The sequence below is a fragment of the Perca fluviatilis genome, chromosome 22, assembly GCF_010015445.1.
Source record: "Perca fluviatilis chromosome 22, GENO_Pfluv_1.0, whole genome shotgun sequence".
Lineage (NCBI taxonomy): Eukaryota > Metazoa > Chordata > Actinopteri > Perciformes > Percidae > Perca > Perca fluviatilis.
The window spans coordinates 29,437,285-29,447,806 of NC_053133.1; the positions used below are offsets into that span (position 1 = coordinate 29,437,285).

Consider the following 10,522-nt stretch of genomic DNA (forward strand, 5'->3'; position numbering starts at 1 on the left):
TGTGTGTCGTGTGTGTGTATGTGTCTGTGTGTGTGTGTAGTGTGTGTGTGCTGTTTGTATCAGTTGTCTTAGTGGAAACTTTAATCCACCACGATTTATCAATTCACTTCTCCATCGGTCAGGCACAAGATCTGACCATGATTACATTTGTGTTTTCCATGAACTGTCGTTGGTTTTAGCTTATATTATCAGTTGCAACCCCAGCAGTGGGAATCTATCCTTGGAGCAAATACAAAATATAAAAACATAATTCAAAACCGATATGTGCATTGGCAACACACAGCTCAACAAGCTGACAAATAACCTATAGGCCCACGTAAATTCCCCCTGCTGAAAATCTATATCTTTCATGAAAATACCTGTCAGGGAATGTTAACAGGGTTGCTCTCTAAATGTTTTATTATATGGGGCGTCTCTCCTACCCCCTCTTACTCTCTCCCCCTGTCTCTCTCTCTCTTTCTCTCCCTCTCTCTCCGTGCACTGAGCTCCACCTGATCTTCTAAGAACGTTGTTCCGCTGTCGTGATACACAAAACCCTGGGTTGAACCTGAAGTTACCTCGGTAACGCCAAATCTTACCTCGTAATTCAGGCCTCCGGACTTCACTACATAAAGATTGGCTGTTTGGGTTGATGATTGATGGGAGCATGATTGGGTTGATTTCAGCCATGATTTCAACTTTAATTTAAAACCAGCAAAGTTGTTCCATCCTCTGATCTCTCTTGGTACTGAGTTATAATACTTTGTGTCTGTAACAGAGAAGACTAATCTGCCCGACTCAGTAGATCTGTTCTGTACTGCACAGTCACCTCTGTTGGTCGTCCTAGTTCTCCTCCAGTGCCTGAACACAGTGACACAAACTCATTTAATGGTGGAGCGGCCAGATCATTGATTACTTTATAGACTAGACTAACATCAGCAAGAAACACTAAACTGTCAAAGGTCATGAGATTTTGTTTTTGGGTTATGTTACAATGATGATAACTTGAAGGCTGTTTGTCCAATGCCTTGAGTGTTTGTTCATGAAGAGTTTGCAGTGGAGCTCATGCTGTTTTTACAGCTTGTGACCAGCTTCTGATACCAATATGATATGAGTGAAAAATCATTGAGTTCATAAAAGTTTTTCTGCATGTAAGAGGGAGCAGATTTCTAATATATCTAAAGTTCCTTAAATTAAATTTGACAATTCAGGCCTCTGACGTCTGTCCTGAGAGGTAAAACAGGAACACTGAGTGTGAGCTCACAACACAAGAACCAAGACACACAAGTTTGTCGGGGGTGTTGTGTATGAGAGTGCGTGTCAGCGTGTCGTATACCTATGCATGTGTGTATATGTGTGTGTTGGTGTCTATGTGTCAGTGCGTTTGTGTGTGTGTGGCATATATGTGTGTGTGTTTGCCCCCCGTGTCTTTAGCGTGTGTGTTTGCGTATGCGTGTATGTGTATGCGGCGTGTGTCAGTCCGTGTGTTTCTGTGCTTCATTGTGTGTGTGTGTGTGTGTGTGTGTGTGTGTGTGTGTGTGTGTGTGTGTGTGTGTGTGTGTGTGTGTGTGTGTGTGTGTGTGTGTGTGTGTGAGATTAAAAGTTTGTATCAGTTGTCTTAGTGGAAACTTTAATATACAAACACAAAATCAATAGAAAACAGCAGAGGAATCAGAAAAGGAGTCATATAAATGAGTTAGTATCAGTTCTTACTTTGTGTCTGAGGGTCCAGGTTCTTTACTGGAAGTCTACATATTCTGGCATTGACCAGTCACTCTTCATAGACTGACAGCCAGAGACTACGGACTCTGCTCCATCCTCCTCTTCCTCCAAATCACTCATCTTCTGATCTGAGGACCTGTAATAAGAATCCAGATCATCATGTCCTGGATTTCTTTCAGTTATCCGGCTTCCACCTAACCTAACAACCACTGTCCCGCGTCGTGTGTCCTAACGGTGGTTATCAACTAGTTCAGTCAACCCAGGGTTTCCCAAACCAGTGGCGGGGCGGGGGCGTTCACGCATAAAGAGGCGGTGTTTGCACAGCACAACCAATCACAAACATTTACCAGAGCCACATATTTTACATAAGAAGAGCAAACTATAATTCTACATAATATATGAAGAACACAGACATGGTTTTACAGGCAAAAAACAATACAGTCGCTGCTTCCTTAAACAGGAAGGAAAGCTGGCAAAAAACTGCTGATGCTGTAGATGTGTAAAATCACAAGATTTATCAATTTCACTTCTCCATCGGTCAGGCACAAAGATCTGACCATGATTACATTTGTGTTTCCATGAACTGTCGTTGGTTTGGCTTATATTATCAGTTGCAACCCAGGCAGTGGGAAGCGATCCTTGGAGCAAATACAAAATATAAAAACATAATTCGAAACCAATATGCGATTGGCAACACACAGCTCAAAAAGCTGACAAATAACCTATAATCCTTACGTTATTCCTTCCTCTGAAAATCTATATCTTTCATGAAAATACTGTTATGAACTGGCTCAAAGGCATGACAAAGGTGGAGACTACACATATTTGCCCAACCAAATCCAATTTATTGTAAAAAACAAAGATAAACATGCAATCAGTTAATCGGTAATGTGTGTAATGTTTGGATGTGACTAGAACGCAAAAGTAACTAAACCCAACAGCCAAACAAACCAAGCAGCCTTTGAGGAGGGAGAGAGAGAGAGTGACTGCCCAGGCACTCCTATTTATGGACATGTGAGCAGTCAGTTGATCCAGGTGTCCATCATCAGTCCTCAATAGCCAATTCCCAGATCCCAGTAACCAACGGGACTCAATAGGTATTGAGGCCTAGGAGCAGTCACACCCACCATTTGGGAATGTTAACGAGGGTTGTCGGTCTCTAAATGTTTTAACTTTTATGAACGTGTCTCTTCTCTCTGTCTGTCTGTCTGTCTGTCTGTCTGTCTGTCTGTCTCTCTTCTCTTTTCTTTCTCTTTCTCAGAGATCATATCTCTCCTGTATTAGCTTCTCTGCATTGGCTTCCTGTAAAATCCAGGATTGAATTTAAAATCCCTTCTCTTGACCTACAAAGCTCTAAATGGTCTAGCACCATCATATCTAGAAGAGCTCCTAATACCCTATTGTCCCACTAGAACACTGCGCCCCCCCAGAATGCAGAGTTACTGGTGGTACCTAGAGTCTCTAAAAGTAGAATGGGAGCCAGAGCCTTCAGTTATCAGGCTCCTCTCCTGTGGAACCAGCTCCCGATCTGGGTTCGGGGGAGAAACTGTCACCTCATTCAAGAATGAACTTAAAACTCTCCTATTTGATAAAGCTTATAGTTAGGGGGTGAGGAGTTGCAGTGTTCACCTAACTGGCCCAACTGCTTCTCTTCATAATTGTTAGATTAATAATACATAACAAAGTAGAAGGAGGCAGGCCAGCAAAGCCCGGTCCGGCAGGGGAGAGTTTTTAACCCGAACAGGCTACCTCTCCTTATGACCTGTCTCTCTTAGTTACCTGTTATAGTTACGCTGTTATAGTCCTAGACTGCCGGGGACCTTCCTTCCTTTGACACACTGAGCTGCTCTCTCCTCTCCCTTTCTATTACTGTGTCTATTACTGTTTCTATTACTGTTACTATTACTATTACTATTTGTGTGCAGCCCGTCCCAGAAATGCTTGTTACTAATCATAGCTTCTGGGGAGTTTACCTCCCGGAGTCCTTATGTTTTTCCCCAGCGTATTTCTGTTGGCACCAAGATCCTGGTTCCAGCTGTCGCCGTGGTCCTGCTGCACTCCCTGCTGAGCTCAGCGGTGCCCTGCAATGTCATGCCCGTCCTGCTGAACCTCGCAGCTTCCCGCTGAACCCTGCTGCTTCCTGCTACGTCCATCCATGCTCTGCTGGGCCACTGTTCCATTATTAATGTGACGACTATCGCCACTGTTCATCACACCCCAACCGGCTCGTCAGACAACCGCTTACCAAGAGCCTGGGTCTGTCCGGAGGTTTCTTCCCAAGAGGGAGTTTTTCCTCGCCACTACCTAACTGTCTTGCTTTTGAGGGAATTACTGGAATTGTTGGAGCTTTGGAGTGAGTGAGAGTGTGTGTGTGTTTGTGTGTGTGTGTGCGTTTATGTGTGTGCGTGTGTGTGTGTGTGTTGTGTGTGTGTGCGTGTGTGTGTGTGCGTTGTGTGTGTGCGCGTGTGTGCGGTGTGTGCGTGTGTGTGTGTGTGTGTGTGCGTTTATGTGTGTGTGTGTGTGTGTTGTGTGATTAAAAGTTTGTATCAGTTGTCTTAGTGGAAACTTTAATATACAAACACAAAATCAATAGAAAACAGCAGAGGAATCTGAAAATGAGTCATATGAATGAGTTGGTATCAGTTCTTACTTTCTGTCTGAGGGACCAGGGTGGTCATTTATAAAACTGTGGGGTGGGATCCTTACTATAAGTGTAATGCGAGCGCCTAAAGCCCTAAATTGGCGTGCACCCAAAAGTCTGATTTATAAAACCGTACGTGACGACACCTGTAAGCAATGTTCCCTTTATAAATCACAGATCGACTACAAGTGTGCGGTCGTGGATCAGCCTCTTATCCCACCCTGTACACGCCCATTTTTAACCATAAATAGTCAATGTAAAGCACCTTGTGAATGCTGATCAGTATGTTAATGACCCTTTGCAGTTGTTCTTCGTTACACCGAAAAATAATAAAATCTTCCAAATCAGCAGGTATTACACCCAGAGTGGTGATGACCTGTATTTGGACCGGGATGGCATGGTTCCGTGCCGTTGCCCTCTCTACTGGACCCAATTCAGTACATAGATCCAAGAGCGCAGCTATATTACTATTACAGCTATATTAGGGGAATTTAAATCGGCATATGAGCCAGTCATCGTCATGGTCCCTGAAGTGTCTTTTCTCCTGATTCTTCCATTCCGGTCCTCCTGCAGGGCCAGCAGGGCCATCATGCAGCATTACGCACGGGTTCACCGCAGTATTTATATTTATATATTATTATATGTTTAGTCCACAACAATTTGTGATTGTTAACACCTTGCTAAAATCACAGCATCAACTAGTGGTATCCCCCACCCCGAGATACAATTTGAAATCAAAATGTAATAGGCAAACACACTTTTCTTCATGCAGGGTTTGTTATTAAACAGTATTACTTTTTAGACCGCTTAGGCTGATTAAATATTAAGAATGAGTTTTTATTTAAGATTTGAGTTTGAGGTGTTTATGGAACAATTATCACTCAGTACAAGCGCGCAAATAACACTGCTGGATTTAATCTTCATATGGTGTGAAGAAATGTGCGTGAGGCATTATTTTTTAATACTTAAACATATTAAGAGTAGCCTAACCCTTATTCCCACGTGTACTTTCTGCAGTCTGACTTCAGTTCACCACCTCACCATTTCGCGTCGCCAATTCCTATTTTGTCTCCAAAATGTGCGTACGCATGGGTCAGGAGTTTGCGTGGAGGACGCGCATTCTCCCGTCAAGTTTGTTTTTTATAAATCACAACCTTGCGGGAATTGCGTGACGTGACGTTTTAGCCCTTGTTTTAGGCGACGCTTCATGCGTGTTATAAATGAGACCCCAGGTGTTTCATTTATAAAACTGTGCGTAAGATCCTTCCTATAAGTGTATGTATGCCAAAAAGTCAGATTTATAAAACTGTGTGTGTACGCACACCTGTAAGCAATGTTCCCTTTATAAATCACAGATTGACTCCTAGTGTGCGTCGTGGATCAGCCTCTTATCCCGCCCTGAACACGCCCATTTGTAACCATAAATAGTCAATGTAAAGCACCTTCGTGAATGCTGATCAGTGTATGAATGACACTGGCAGTTGTTACACCGAATCATAATGACTGACTGAGAAAAAGCAAAAAACTTCTCAGACGTTCAGGAATTGCTGCAAATTGAATTATAATTTGGGCCTGTTCTTGCACAGTGTAGGGAACCCTTATGTATAGACTACATATATTAATAATACGTCCAAATCAGCCGGCATTACGGCACTCTGGGACAGCTTCGATACCAGACATATAATAAGATTTAACAGAACTATATATTATAGCTAAACAAGTCTTAGTGATAAAGTTGAAGATTATATATAATATTTATAAAAAAACACTTATCTGTCTGACACTTCCCTCTGGAAACAGCCCCGGTTTCCCCAGAGTGGCGAGGACCTGTATTTGGACCGGGGTGGCACCGGTTTCGGCGCGTTCCCCTCTCTACTGGACCCAATTCAGTACATAGATTCAAGAACTCAGACTCAGGGAATCTAAATCGGCAAATTAGCCAATCATCATCATGGTCCCTGAAGTCTCTTTCTCTCCTGATTCTTCCATCGGTAGTACTCCTGCAGGGTCAGCAGGGCCATCATGCAGCATTACGCACAGGGGTCACCGCGTATTTATATATTTGCAACAATTTGTGATTGTTAACACCTTGCCATCACAGCATCAACTAGTGGTATCCCCCACCCTGAGATACAATTTGAAAGTCTAATAGCAGTGGCAATTATGCTTGCTCTTGGAGAGAATTACTGTAATTGTTGGGGTTTTGGAATTTATAGAGTGTGGTCTAGACCTACTCTATTTGTAAAGTGTCTCGAGATAACTCTGTTATGATTTGATGCTATAAATAAATTGAAATTGAAATTGAAATTGAAATTAATAGACAAATACACTTTTCTTGATGCAGGTTTTGTTATGAACAGTATTAAAGTTTCCGACTGATAACGAGGACATTAAGGGTAACAAATGCGCGAGAGCTTAACGGCTGTATTTCCAGACTTTGACATTTGATGATATATGCACAGTTTTAAAGACAGATATGGAGTTATTTACACGGTGTTGTGCAGTTATCTAATGCTAGGGTATTTGATGTTATCCTGTGTTCCATGCAGTCAGACCATCTCCTCCTCCTGCCCTCCGCGACGGACAATGTGACGGCGAGACAGCGCTGATTAAATATTAAAAACAAATTTGTATTTAAGATTTGAGTTGAAGGTGTTTATCTCTTTTATTTATTTATAGGATGTGGCATTTAGAGAAAGTGATGTTGAGTTGATCCCCATTTTCATACTTTTATTACAGTGATACAGGATGTAATGATTCATATGAAATAAGAAGGTAAACATACAGAAGAAAGAACAAATATACAGAAATATAATCCAGCACTGATGAGAATGAGAATTAAACTTACTGGCAGACTTCTGAGTTCTGACATCAACCTTCAAGTTCCAGAATAGTCTCACTCCCTACTCGTTAAATGTATGACGCATGGTCAAGGACCCTGGCGTCAAGTTTCAACGAAATAGGGGTACCCTTAACGTCATTTTTTGGACGAGGGGGTCCGTCAGATAGACATACATGTTAGGCCCTCACCGTCGGATATCGACGAAAAGAAAAAAACACCACCCCCAACCCGTTAACTCGAATCTGGGACAGTTATTGGTATTTTTAGCCCAATAACCGCTGTTTTCATCAACATTATCAACACAGTCTCACTCCTACTCGTCAAATGTATGACGATGGTCAAGGAACCTGGCGTCAAGTTTCAACAAAATAGGGGTAGGCCTACCCTTAAAGTCATTTTTCGACGAGGGGTCCATCAGATAGACATTCATGTTATTCCCTCAATCACCGGGATATCAACGAAAGAAAACAGCCCTTTAATTCGAAATCTGTGACAGTTATTATTGGTAATTTTTAGCCCAATAACCGCTGTTTTAATCAACATTATTCACGAGATATTATCATGGTTTATATGTATTTCTTTTAATGTTATTATTTCGGTCTATTTCGGCCCGGGGAAGCTGGGTTGCTTTTTGTTGATTTATATTTTTTAAACTATAACGCCAAATCTATCAACATTTATTTAGATGTTATCATGGTATTCATTTCTTTGCTTTAATAATATTATTTCGGTCTTATTACCGGTGAAATATTACAGTATATGCTGTAATACAGAACATTACGATATGATACCGAGCAGGACGCATTCAAAGCCGATATCCCCAATGCCACGCGTTCATTTCTAAAGAATCGGGCAGCGATCAGCTGGTCTTTAACGCCAGGATCACTTCAATATACATATATACAGTCAGTGGTCAGTATCACTTCAATATACATATATACAGTCAGTGGTCAGTATCGCTCAATATACATATATACAGTCAGTGGTCAGTATCACTTCAATATACATACATACAGTCAGTGGTCAGTATCACTACAATATACATATATACAGTCAGTGGTCAGTATCGCTTCAACATACATATATACAGTCAGTGGTCAGTATCACTTCAATATACATATATATTCAGTGATCAGTATCACTTCAATATACATATATACAGTCAGTGGTCAGTATCACTTCAATATACATATATACAGTCAGTGGTCAGTATCACTTCAACATACATATATACAGTCAGTGGTCAGTATCACTACAATATACATATATACAGTCAGTGGTCAGTATCACTTCAATATACATATATACAGTCAGTGGTCAGTATCGCTTCAATATACATATATACAGTCAGTATATAGGTGGTCAGTATCACTTCAATATACATATATACAGTCAGTGGTCAGTATCACTTCAATATACATATATACAGTCAGTGGTCAGTATCACTTCAATATACATATATACAGTCAGTGGTCAATATCACTTCAATATACATATATACAGTCAGTGATCAATTATCACTTCAATATACATATATACAGTCAGTGGTCAGTATCACTTCAATATACATATATACAGTCAGTGGTCAGTATCACTTCAATATACATATATACAGTCAGTGGTCAGTATCACTACAATATACATATGTACAGTCAGTGGTCAGTATCACTTCAATATACAGATATACAGTCAGTGGTCAGTATCACTTCAATATCCATATATACAGTCAGTGGTCAGTATCACTTCAATATCCATATATACAGTCAGTGATTGTATCATCAGCAACAACACGTTGCTCAGTTTTGTTCCAGTAAGTTATGAACCATAATAGACGTTTAAGCGAATCCGCGGAAAAGTCCGGAGTGACGGTAGATACGTCCCGCTCAGCAGATACGAAGATACAAATATATAATATTCGTAATATTGATGGTTTTTTCTAACGTTGTATTTGAGGAGTTAAACAATAAAGATAGTTATAATATTAAAATACAGTTTCATGTATTTGTCTAGGTTTAAACGAATCGCGCGGAATTGACGTGGATTCCACATCTCGTCTGTGAAAGAATGTTCCACGTTATGCGTGAGAATTTACACAATAAAATACTAATAATGAAAACATTGTGTTTTATATTTAGCACTTTGATTTGCCTTATATATACTATATAAGAAACCTACAGTTGAGTGTTTAGAAATACAGCCTAATGGCTTGTTTGACTAATTTCCATTTGTTTTGAATTGTACTGTTGTGAAAAACAATAAACTATATACAAAGAGAAGCATTTTTTATTTTATTTTTCCATGCATAGTTATTTAAAAACGCTATTTTCTAATTTTGCAGTTGATTAATATTAATAGCAAAGACTAAAGGGGAAAAACATGAGTATATTTATGTGTGGGACTTAGTTTGATTTAAAATCACACTGCATTATTAGTTGTTTTAAATAAATTACTTTTTTGAAATATCAATTTATTTTAGACCTAACATATTAATTATTATATTCAGAAGATGATCCTCATATCAATCACCGTGGTTACAGCTTGTAGCCATCCTAACCTTTGTAGCCTTTACTGAGACTACCTTTTCAAAATTAAGAAGGGACTAGTTTTAAGAAGCATTTTCAGGAAATTAAAAGGATAAGCAGATTGTTGCCAAGGTTTTTGTTCACAGGGGAAGATGTATATAGCTTTGTTTGGGTATGTATACATATACAACATGTGTTTTGGCATTTTTGGCAAACTTTTACCTCAGCCCTACTACACAAAGACAAAACTCACACATCTCATTCAACCATTTCACAAGCTGAGAAAAGGGTCATGACATGGGTCAGAGCAGTGGTTCCCAACCTTATTTCCTTGTGGTGCCCCCTACTCATGTCTAAGAAAAGCTGACCCCGAAACTGAAGTTGAGGTAACTCTCGAGATAGAGCTGGGTCAGAGGGATATCAGAGGTCATAAATAATGAACCAATCCATCGGCTCTGCTCCTATAGGCCCAATGGTGTTCATATGGACAACATGCACCTTTGGCTGGAAGGCCCGTGTTGAAAGTGTGTGTTATCATTTAGAGCAGACACCCACGGTGAATCAGATGGTTTATGTTATACAAGGCTGCATTACAGAGCATATTAATATGACTGTCATGAAGGTTGTGTAGAGGAATAGAAACCAGTCTCTCCGGGCAATCACACAGAATATGGTCTGCTCTATCTTTATTCTCCATGCCAAGTATGAGCTCTTATCCTCTGGCAGAAGATATGGGTAAACTTAACTTTTCTAAACTATAGGCCTAATTTGGACCTACCTCAATTAAAACTTTAAATAATGTTGCTTGAGATTGAG

At 40.2% G+C, this 10,522-nt stretch overlaps 1 pseudogene; it reads right to left on the reverse strand.

Annotated features, from left to right (window-relative positions):
• LOC120552573 overlaps nucleotides 1-1,715 on the reverse strand; it is a 33,238-nt pseudogene extending 31,523 nt beyond the window's left edge.
• Nucleotides 1,716-10,522: the final 8,807 nt, after the last annotated feature.